Here is a 12,248-nt window from a genome sequence, read left to right on the forward strand (position 1 = left end):
TTAGGACACGTTTCATACTTGCTATTTTTTCAGATCTTACCAAAACAGTGTTTTTAAACCTTCAGGCCTTAGGATTCAAGTCTGGCATACTTGAACCGGTTCAAGCTTCTTGGAACCAGTTTAAGCCTTTCAAAATTGGCTTCAAAATAAATTTGCCATTCTTGAATCGGTTCAGCCTTTTTTAAACCGGTTCAAGGGTCTTCTACAGGATTTGGAAACTTTGAATCATATTCTGATTTCTTTCCTAGTTGGTTTATAATTATACCAAAAGTCCTATACATGATTCTTATATTTTCTAAAGGATTAGGTCTTTGAAAATTCTATATAAACCCTGATAGTTATCTGGGTTTATTAACAGCTTTTGCACTACAACTTTATTATTCATAAAAACCTTAGGAAGATTATTTTTACAGAAAATTCAAGAGATTTCTCTCACAGTCTTTCTAAAACACACATATAAACACATAGTGAGTTTAGAGTATTGTTCAAATTCTGATTGTGATCAAAGTCTTGCATCTACAACGATCAGAGAAAAGCAGATCTACTTCTACATCGAATTCAGATATTGAAGAACAGAAGTAAAAGCGATCACACTTTGCAAATGGTCAAAGTATTCACAGAGTGTTGTTTGATCTACCTGCTACAAATCTACAAAGATCAAGCATAAGCCCGTGGTCAAGTTATTGTTGGACGGGACGTCACAATGCCAGAGGATTGGCAGCTATTGGTATTTGGTAGAACGATAGGGTGTAAGCCAGAGTCAAAGTTCAATGTACTTTGTTTTTTACATAGTGGTTCAGTTTACTTTGGAGTGCACAGTCCACGAGGTTTTTCCGCGCAAATAGTTGATCTATTTTATCAACTGGGGTTTCCTCGCTAAAAATTCAAGTGTCATCTCTAACTCTTTACTTTGCTTTATTTTATCTTGCATAAGATTAATTATTTAATTGCTAAAATAGGTAGAGTTAGAAAGACACAAATCTGTTTCTAAAAATACAAAAATTTCTAAATATTCCGCTGCGTACAACTCGCAAATTGGTATTAGAGCCAATCTCTACACATTGAGTTTATCCTTTTGGAAAAGTTTTGATTGATTTCAAAAATTTTGTTTTCATCATGTCTTATGCGTTGAAAGAAGGAGGTTCTAATTAACGTAGTCCTTATCAAAGATGAGAGCTTATTTGCAAAATTCAGGAGGTAAAACTTGGGCTATTGTTGAATCTGGTTATACACCACCTACACAATATAAAACTGTGGATGGTAAAGTTGAAAAAGTTTTAAAAGACACCTTTTCTTTTACTGTTGTTGAAACTGAGTATAATGATGCTAATGAAAAAGCTTTATATGCAATTATTAATTCCGTTGTTCCATCTGAATATGCTAGAATTTCTAATTGTAAAACTGCTAAATATGCTTGGGATATTTGTAAGTTACTCATGAAAGCAAAAGTGAAGTTGTCCAAAATTCAGATGTTTTCTCATAACTTTGGGAATATCATGATGAAAGAAGATGAATCATTTTCTGATTTTTATTCTGGTTTTCTTGAAATTATTTCTGAACTACGTTACTAAAGCAAAAGAGTCAGTGATAAGAAAATCTGTGAGAAAATCTTAAAGTCTTTACCAAAATGATTTCAAATAAAGGTAGAAATTATCATTGAACATTGAGATTGTCAACATCTAAAGTTGATGGAAGTTGTAGGTTCATTGAAAAATTTTGAGATGCAAAATTTTGATTTAAATCATAATGAGAAGAATCTTACTTTAAAATCAACATAGGTTGAGAATTCTGTCGATGGCAACTCTAATGATGATTTTGTTTTTCTGTCAAGGCAATTCAATCAGATATTGCAAAGACAACAGATGAGAAGGAATGACAATATGGCCAATTCTAAAAAATTTAATAAGTCGTCGAAATTTAGATTTAATGAAAAGAAAGTAAAAGAATCAAAAGAAACTGAATTCACTTGCTGGAATTATGGTGACAAAGGTCACATATCCAATATATGTCATAGTCCTAAGAAAGATCAAAAGTGTAGGAATAAAGGAAAAACAATGAAAGTTTTTATTTCTGAAAATTCTGCTTCTAGTGATAATGACTCTCCTTATGATGTAACTAATGATTTTTCTTATATCGCTTTTCTTGAAAAAGGTCTTCATATTGTTACTTTATCTGACTTTAATATTTTAGATAATGAAGACAATGAAGTTTGAGATGAACAGGTGCAAGAGGATGAAAAGAATGACGAAATATTGAAGACGATGGTCAGAGAAACCATTGAAATCAAATAGGCTATCAATAAGTTAGCAAATGAGCTTATCCAAGCAAAAGGGGAGAATAAAAATCTAAGAAAACAGATTAATGAAGGAAAAAGAAAAAGTAATTATATCATCATTGAGCTTAACAGGAAGATCATCATTCTTGAAGATAAGGTAAGTAGTACTAACTCTTTGAATGAATGTCTTACTCTGAAAATTTATTATCTTGAAATAGAATTGAAATCTACACACGATAAACTGAAAGGGTTTACAATGGGTCAAGATAGCTTGAATAAGTTAGTCAACATGTGTAAGGATATGAATGATAAAACTGGGTTAGAATTTGTTAAAGGCTCGTCTAATAGTCAAGGTAAAACAATTTTTGTTAAACCTATTGATTATCGTATGCCTAATCCATGCATTGTATTCTGATATGTCTTATGTGCCTAACTGTTGCATTGCACTTTTGTGGTAAGAATGGACTTAAGTATCCTCATGTTTTCACAGGAAAAAAAAAGATTTTTTTAAAATTCATTCTCATGATGTTCATGCTAAGAAAAATGTGTTTTTTAAAAAGAAAAAGAATTTTGTGCCACATAAAATTTCTAAAACTGAAAATTTGCCTATGAATGAGGTAAAATATGAAAAAGAATTTCAGGAAGTGAGAGTGAAAACTGTGTGGATCAAAAAGACTGATTTGATCAATTATGTACCTGTTGAGTCCATGGAACTAGTTTCCAAAAGGACTTTACCTTCAAACTATAGGTGGCAATATGTGTTTGCGTGTTATAATCGTGTCGCGTCGAACTAGGGGTATAACACTAAACAGGTCAACCCGAACACGACACGATTAATAATCATGTCACATATCCTAAATCCGAATATGACATGTTTATTAAACGAATAACATGACACGACACGTGTAACTTGTTTAATAAACGAGTCGTGTTAGACACACCAAACACAACATATTTAACGACCTGTTTAACATATTTACCCGCTTAACCTGTTAAAGGTGTTTACCCGCTTAACTTGTTTAAAATGACCAAAGATTAAAATACTAGCAAACATTGCTAGAAATCTTGTACTATAGTCCAAAAGAGAGATTAGAAGCCAAAGATAAAGATTAAGTCACAAGTCATAAGTTACAGACCGAAATAAAGATAAGTCATAAGTTACAGACCGAAATTAAGATAAGTCATAAGTTATTACAGACCGAAATAAAAATGTTTAATAGAAATGTCAGGGTAACATGCAATCTTCTCAAAAGCCAAAGATTCGCAATTCAAAAACTTCCTTCTGCAATCTGTATGCACTCTTTTTTAAAATACCCAAAAGTATAAATTCCTACAAAACATGTAAGTGTATAATAAGTTTAGATAAAAAAAATAAAATAAAAAATAAAATAATAATAAAAAAACAGATTAAAATATAAAAGAATGTATGTAATGGAAAGTTGGAAACGAAGGGGATTAAAGAATGCATGTAAAATAAGAATACTATAGCTTGTGATAGAACCACCAGGTCATCATTAGAGATAATTTGATTTCCAATTGCATCATTAGTGTGATACCCCCGGATTTCCGGATGCGGGTTAGCCAGGCCCACGCCCGAATACCCGAGGATATAAAAAACAAATCGGTAATAATTGAACACAAAATACAAATATAATAACTAAGAATAGATAAATTGCTGAAAGAAACTAAAATGAAAATCCATTAATAAAAATCCTCAGAATAAATTTTCATAAATAATAAAATATTCTGATACATCCAATCCTCCAATAATAATACAACTTGGGAATCCATACTATGTGGACCCTTAGAAAATCCCAACTGAACAAGTGACAACCATAACTGTCTATATCAGAACACTGAAACATAAATGAAACTCCTATGTAGATAATCTAGAAAAGTGAAGTAGATTGATCCCTGCTCAGCACGAACAATCTCTGCTCCTGACGAACACCTGAAAAATAATGGTGGATCAGACCCACAGATAAGTTCTACTCTACCACAATCCAAGTAGAGATCTGATACACGTATACATCTTAGTCAATCCAATAATTACTAGTAGTCTGTACACATATATAGATACACACTATAGGATGCTCACTGGACTATAGGTCTATCTCAATCTGAATAGAATACAACATGCAAATCGCACATAAAGTGGGCATAAGTATCTAGACCTACCAGGACACCCAGATGTCTACTATATCTAGTTATCCATCCTAGGCAATATACGCACCCTAACCATGATCCTGAGACTCAAGCTCATATCATGGCTCATAACTATATATATTTAAAATCCATCCTGATCCAGAACATAAAATAAACATCCGGTATGTCATCCAACTAATTCAGTTGACCTGACATGAATATATTTAGAATTTAATATTTGTTTGTTAATCCATTCCGTTACATGAATAGGCAGGACTTAACGTTTTTAGTTAATCCGTCCCTAATATGCCACCGTCCCATACCGGTGCATTTAATGCATATGATCCATAAATGATGCAACATCCAAAGTAATACATCAAATAAATCCACAGTTGATGCAATAATCTAAATACATCAAATATCCAGAAATAAGTATAGTAAGATCAGACCAAATACTTGACCATATTATTCTGCCAATGCATGATTAAAATCCTATAACATCTATATTAATTACTAAGTTATTTTTAAGCAATTAATTCCTCCCTTCCATCCAATAATTGATGAAGAAAAATAAATTTATACATCAATTAAATCCATAAATCAGTATACTCAACATTAGATAGATACATGACTAAATTATACTGATAATCCATAAGTTAAATCATTTAACATCTATTTAAATTACTAGATGAATAATACGCAATTTCATCATTCGTTAACAATATACAGATTTATTTAAAATATTATATTGTTCGTATCCATGACAAATTAGCATAAATTATGTATTCTGGAAAATAATTATGCCAATTTAAATCATTCCAACTATCCATTATAGTCTAGGTATGTTTTAAACCCTTCTGTAATAAAATAAAAAAAAAAAACCAATGTACAGTGAAGTCCTAGGAGTAGAGCCTACTCTACTCCAAGTAGAGCTGCCTCTACTTCTACTATCTTCCATCTTCTTCGTCTCCGGCGACTTTCGGACATTCCGATCGCCTCGTTAAGGTCTTTAAAGGTCCCAACAAAGTCCCATACAGTTCCAAAATAATTATTTGAATATATTATGCATCTTAAACACCAATTAAAACAAAATTTCATGTAATAAAATTCAAGTTTTAGCAAGAACACAAAATAATACATAACTCAGTTTTAATCCAATTTAAGCGTACATATCAAGTTAATTTATTATCTGATTAACCCCTGGAATTAACTATGCATGTATAGAACGCAGACCTATGGGGAAGAGTAAGAATAAGAACTTGCCTCTAGGTTTCAGATTGAAACCTTAACCTTTACTTCCTAACTTTTTCGGCAATCCTCGGCCGTCGTCGAAGCCTCCTACTGTTCTGGTTCCAACCCCCAAACAACCCTCAATCTACCTCCTTGGTTTGACCTTAAATCCTTGGCCGAAACCCTAGTTTCTTCTCTCTCAAAAACTCTCTGTTTTTTCTCAAACCTACTCTACCTCCAATAATACGTGAATAGGGTTCTAAACCCTTGGCAAACATATATCCTATGTATATATAAGTTAAATTCTAACCCTAATCCTATATAAAAACCAATTCCTCTAATAAAAGGAAAATAAAAGAAAAAGAGAAAACATAAAATAATACATATATACATAAAGCATAGTTTATGTACGTGATATATCATATATAACTATAATACAATTTATAATTATATAAAATATATTAGTCATCCTAATATTATTATTATTTCTATTAAAAATAATAATATTACTCCATCCTTATATACATAAATACTCAAATATATATACGTATATACCACCATTCATATATGGGTAGATATCCGTACCCATCAAACCTCCTATCCAAGTAGTCCATGTGACCTTTTGGGTTAGTCTATTATTACTATCCAAATCCATCTCCTTTTAAAATAAAATAAAACATTTAATCTAACAAATAATTACACTTAAACAAACACAACATTTAAATAATCAAACCAATTAAACAAACACATCATAAATAATTTCATTCAAACAAAACATATATGTACACACAATTTAATTTAAACAATTAATTCAATTAACCAAATAACAAATAGCCAAATAAGCAAATAATTAATTAATCAAATAAAAATACAATTAAAATAATTAAATAAATACCGAGACTATCCTTTTAAAATTAGGAGTATTACAATTAGATGCTAAAGTCAATCCAGATTCAAATATTGCCAATAATTTCAATGCAAACATTACAGCCTGAACATCACACACACACACACACACACAGAAGAATTAGGAAAGAATGATATAACAAGACATCAACTTTTGTATTTAGTTTCAGCTTTTTTCATGGACATGTATATATATAGTATAATTATTTAGTTTCTATACATCTCATGAAAATCCATTGATACAGAAAAGTAACGGTTCAGTTTAGAGTTTTGGAAGATAACGTTTCACATGGACATAATTTTTTTATTGGAACTGATAAACGATAGAAATGTTTTAGAACTAAAAATGTTTTCTATTCTGGTTTCTGTTTCTCACGTTATTAGATGGAAAGAGAAGTCTTATAAAAATAGTTTTTCGTTAAGAATTTTAAAATATACATGATGATTGCAGGAATTATTATTTTAAAATTTAAAAATGATTTAGATATTGGGGAACTAATAAAAAATATTCTACTGGTTATTATTATAAAATAACCAAATAAAGAAAACTTATATGTAAAGAAAAAATAAACGATATCTGCGATCATCATGTACACTAACGAATAAAAGGGGAAAAATCATTAAAATCAAATACAAAAATAATTTTAATTAATTAATTAAAATAAAAATAATATATTTTATATTATTTTATATTTTTAAAATTAAAATACAAACTAATGGGCAAAATCATTAAAATTATTAGTTTATTTTATATTATTAATTAATGGGCAAAATCATTAAAATCAAATACTAAGTTTTATATTTTTAATTTAAAAGTTGATCTCAATGAAGAATAAAGAGGGTTGAAACTAAAATGATTTGTTTTGTACACTAACGAATCACACCCATTTCGGTTGGTTATTTTAAAATTTAAAATGATTTATTTGGTTATTTTATAATAAAAATCACAGGTAATGCAAGACCGGATTACAAGCAACACAATATACATAGACAAAATGATTGATGGAATTATTAATATTTTATCTAAACAAGAAGATAAATCCGGGTGAGTTCACTGAGTTGTAAAAGAATCAGGTGCGTGCAACAAGAAGATAGATCTGGGTGAGTTTACTGAGTTATACAAGACGGAGGACTGGAGACTGGACTGAAGATAGAGATCTGGGTGAGCTCACGGTGATAGAGATAGAGGACTGCCGAACTGGAGATAGATCGATGAATGATGATACAGAATCACAGATCGATGATCTGATAAGCGCCGAATACTGTATATTCAAGCGCCCTAAATTACATTAACAAAGTCCATTAATTGATTATTTTATGTAAATTATCTCCATTTGCATGTTTTTGTACATTTTCAGGTTAAATTGCAAAAAGGAAGCAAAAATGATGCCTTGTGGAATTTTGAACAAAAAGGGTGCCAATTCTGAAATTCTGGCAGCAGTAGAACCTGACTTTTGTTGCCATTTTCGACCTAGGAAACTCAAGAACTGGACTTCCATCATAACATGAAAGATTTAGAGCTCTGAATCAGCTTTCCAAATCTTCAAGCAGTTCATCATTCGGAGTTCGGAGCAGAGAGTTATGATCTTCTGACCAGAGGTGCGCAGAACTGCCTGGCAGCACTGAAGTGCTGCCTTTCTCCCCATTTTCGACCAACCAGACTTGAGAATTGGGTCTTCATCAAAACATGAAGTTTTTAAAGATCTGAATCAGCTCTCCAAATCTTCAAACAGATCATCATTCGGAGTTCGGAGTACAAAGTTATGGTCATTCTTCCACAGTGGGTCAGAGATGGGCAAGAATTGCATGTTGCTCATTACACTAATTTCGAGTGCTCGAGACCACCCTTCGAGTGCTTGAAATTCTGGCAGATTGCACTCGGAAATGGCTCAATTTCAGCCACTTGCATATTGGTTTCCTCAATGCCATCTTCCTTCTTTATGAAGTGGTTGGAGGTGTTCCTTGGAGGAGAGAGAGCCTTGACTTGAGCTTGATAAGAGAGAGGGAGGACCACATAGATGTTATCCTTGATTCTTACAAGATTAGAGGGGAGAGAAGAGAGCAAGGAAGAGAGTGTTCTTGAGTGCTACAGTAGAGCTCGAAAATGAAGTTGTATTCTTCGTCTTCTTCTTCCATTTTTGTATCAATGGAGAGCTAAACCTCCATCTAGGGAGGTGATGAAGCCTCCTCTTTTGATCATGTTCTAGATTAGGCTATACTTTTGGGGACTATAATGTATAATGTATGGTAGTTTCATAGTCTAAGAGCATATTCCTTCTTGTAATGAATTTTAATGTGTAAATGGTTGATGTAAGTTCATTGTTATATCTTTGATGATTCTTGGATCAATCTTATTGCTTTTATTTTCATAGTGACAATGATAATATAGACTATGAATGTTTTTCAAGGCATGTTGATTTTGAAACTTGATATTCCATTGCTTAGGTACCTCCTTTGATGGTTTATACTTGATTCCTACCTTCATGTGCTTCACCATTTGATTGAAAGCTTGATGGTCTTTTGCTTGAGATAGTATATTTGATTCTACACCTTAGTTTAAGTAGTTCAACTATGGTAGCTTTTGATGGATCATTCTTGTTTTGATTAAGTGAACTTCTTGATGTTTATTAAGCAACGGAGTTGCTTCATATTTCTTGACCATTGCATATATGCTATTTATCCCCAAATTTAGACCTAATCTAGTATGTACTTAGGGTGTAGTGTGGATTCATCTCCCTAGTCTTTTCTACTTGTATCTCACTTCTTCAATTTCATTGCAATCTATTGTTTTATGCATTTTAATTTCTTAGTTTAGTAACAAACACACAAACCCTTTATAAACCCCTCATCACTCTAAAATGACTTTAGATACTTAGGTTGCCTTAAGACTAGCGCAGTCCCAGTGGTTCGACTTACCCGTCCAATAGCCCTATTTTACAATGATTCGTGCTATTGCGAAGAGGGTTGATTTATAATTGATTTCGACCGTCGATCAATTTTTGGCGCCGTTGCCGGGGACTTGCAAACGGTTTAGCAACCAAAGTTTAGGGTTAAATTTAGTTTGATTGTGAATACTGTGTTTTGTGAATATTTCTTGTGTGTTCTAACCATCTTTGTGTTGTAAGTGAGATCCTAGGGACTCGAAGCTCGCCGTGGGAATGCTAGCAAATTGTGAGTCTAGAGGACCCCAGGTAAGTCTCGTGACTTCTAGTTTCGAATTGTGGATATTGTGCATGTGTTAAGCTTAGAAGTAGTTAAATTGCAAGCCCTTGTCGAGGCTATTTCAATTGTGTATTTTCAATTCCAAGCATCGGTCCTTGTCGTGGCCATTTTGATTTTTGTCTTGATAATTGAGGAGAAAGGGATCATTGCATGTGGATGTTTTGGTGAAGGGTTGCTGTGTAGTTTAATTGTGTTGTATATATTTTGTGTGAATTCACCTTAATGTATCTAATCAAGTGGCTGAATTAGTCCTTAATGGGGAGCAATTTTCCTTCAACTCAATTTTACACACCACATGAGTTTTGTGCCTTTTGCTCTAGTCATACACATCATACAAGAGAACGTCTTCCAACGAGACAATTCTCGGACTTTTATCTAGAGCAACCAAATGAGAATTTCTCTGAACCGAGTAGTGATCCATACTTCAATGGTTATGACTCGGGTAGGGGAGATCACCAAAATTTCTTGTGGCATGACATGGAAAATTCAGCCCCACAATCTCATGGGCAACATTTTCAAGCCAATTTTCAACCCAATGATCATTATTTCCAGCCCTCTTCTCCTTTTCCACCGTCTCCATTGGATGAGCTAATTGTTGCTAACAAACAAATGATGGAGTCTATGCACACGCAAATGATGGACACCAACAATCAACTATTGGCTTCCCTTGCTAGCATGCAATCCACAGTAGAGTCTATCAATCAAGTGGTACCATATCACCAGTCCCAAGTTAGTGCAATGATAGATGACCAAATATCTCAAATTCAACAAAGGAGGAAACATTTTCATTTGAATTTATGGCCAATCCAAAAGAAAATTCTATGAATGATGAGATTACTCCTAGTAACTTTCATCATGAGAATGATCAAGTGGTTATTACATGTGAAAATGATGAAATGGTGGTTGAAGATCAAATTGTTGCCTCACATCAAAATGAAGCAATTGTGGCCCAAAATGGGAAAAATAATGATGTAGAGATTGTCTACCCTACTCTAAAACAGCCCCTACATAATCCTTTGCTTGATACACCTCTTTTAATGGAGGATCCTCTAAAAGCTTGCTTAGCTCATTTCAATTATGAGGATTTTGATGTTGATAATTCTATTTTGGAGGTAAATTCTTTGTTTGATATTCCTCCACCTATTCTCTCTCTTCCTTGGGCAACATCAAATGTATCCTTCTCTTGGGAGCTTACACCTCCTTTCATTCCTTCACTTGAGTTATCTCAAGCTATTGAGCCTGAGCCGCCGGATAAGTGTGAGGAGGATGTTGAAATTCTGAAGGATAATTGGTCGAGCATACCCGTGCTCAATATGGCCCTTCACAAGTCTTTGCTTGATGTGCCTTCATTTGATCCACCTTTCCCTCATCCAAATCAGCCCCTAAATAATCCAAAGTTCTTCATTGAGGATGAAGAGTGGATTGAGGTCTTTCCATTACCTCTTTCCAACTTTTGTCTTCAAGCTCTTTTCCTTCCGCTTCCAAAAGAACTTTCTTACTTAGGGAAGCTTGAATCTCTAGAGAGACATGGTATAGGGTAAGGAGGACTAACTTGATCTCGGTGTGTCTAGCTATTGAGATTTTTGAGGATTAGTGCCTGCTCTAACTTCGTCTAGCTATCGACATTAAATTTAGCAAAGCAAAGGAATAAATTCTTTCGATGTTCCAAGCTTCTCTACCTTCTTAAATTGCTCGTGCCTTGAAATTTTCTGGGAAATGGTCTCGAAAGCCAAAAATTTGATTTTTCTGAATAGCTCTTCAGCTGTGTTCCACAATTTTAGACTTGCTTCTTAGACCTTCTCAGCTCTTGTTTTCATTCCCGGAAGTTTTCGGCTCTATCAGGCAATTTTCTCGGACTTTCGACATGGCACTCACATGCATAGCCTCTTCTCTTCCTCCATTGTTGGATCATGATTCCTCAAAATCATCCATACATTGCATTGAAGTTGCAAAAAGTTGAAAAGTTTCTTAAATGCATTTATGCAGTAGAGAGTGGTTGCATTGTCAAAAAAAAAAGAAGTGGGATTTCATTCATTGAAATATTTAATTTTATTTTATCTTACTTTATTTTGTTATTATTTTTATTTTATTTTATTTAATTTATTAATTTATTTATTATTTATTATATTTATTTTATCATGCATGCATAAGAATGATCAATCTATAGGTTACAATGTTGCATGCATGCATGCCTGCATTGCATTCATGCATTCTTTCATGAGTTCATGCATTCAACTTTCATCACGTGATCCCACTTTAATATTGTATGGCACTACATTTGCATGCATGGAAACATTTTGAAACCGTGGCACAATCCATTAGCATCCTTGCATGCCTTCATAACTTGCTGCATTGCATGCATTGCCACCTTGCACTCGAAGCCACTGAAATTCTGCTTTCCAACATTGACACCTTGCATGCATAGGTGTCAATGTTGCTTAAATCCTCATTTTTGGAGTGCACAAGCTCA

Source organism: Cornus florida, unplaced genomic scaffold, assembly GCF_030987335.1.
Source record: "Cornus florida cultivar Cherokee Brave unplaced genomic scaffold, ASM3098733v1 CherokeeBrave_3.0.0_Hap2_Chr10, whole genome shotgun sequence".
Taxonomy (NCBI): Eukaryota; Viridiplantae; Streptophyta; class Magnoliopsida; order Cornales; family Cornaceae; genus Cornus; species Cornus florida.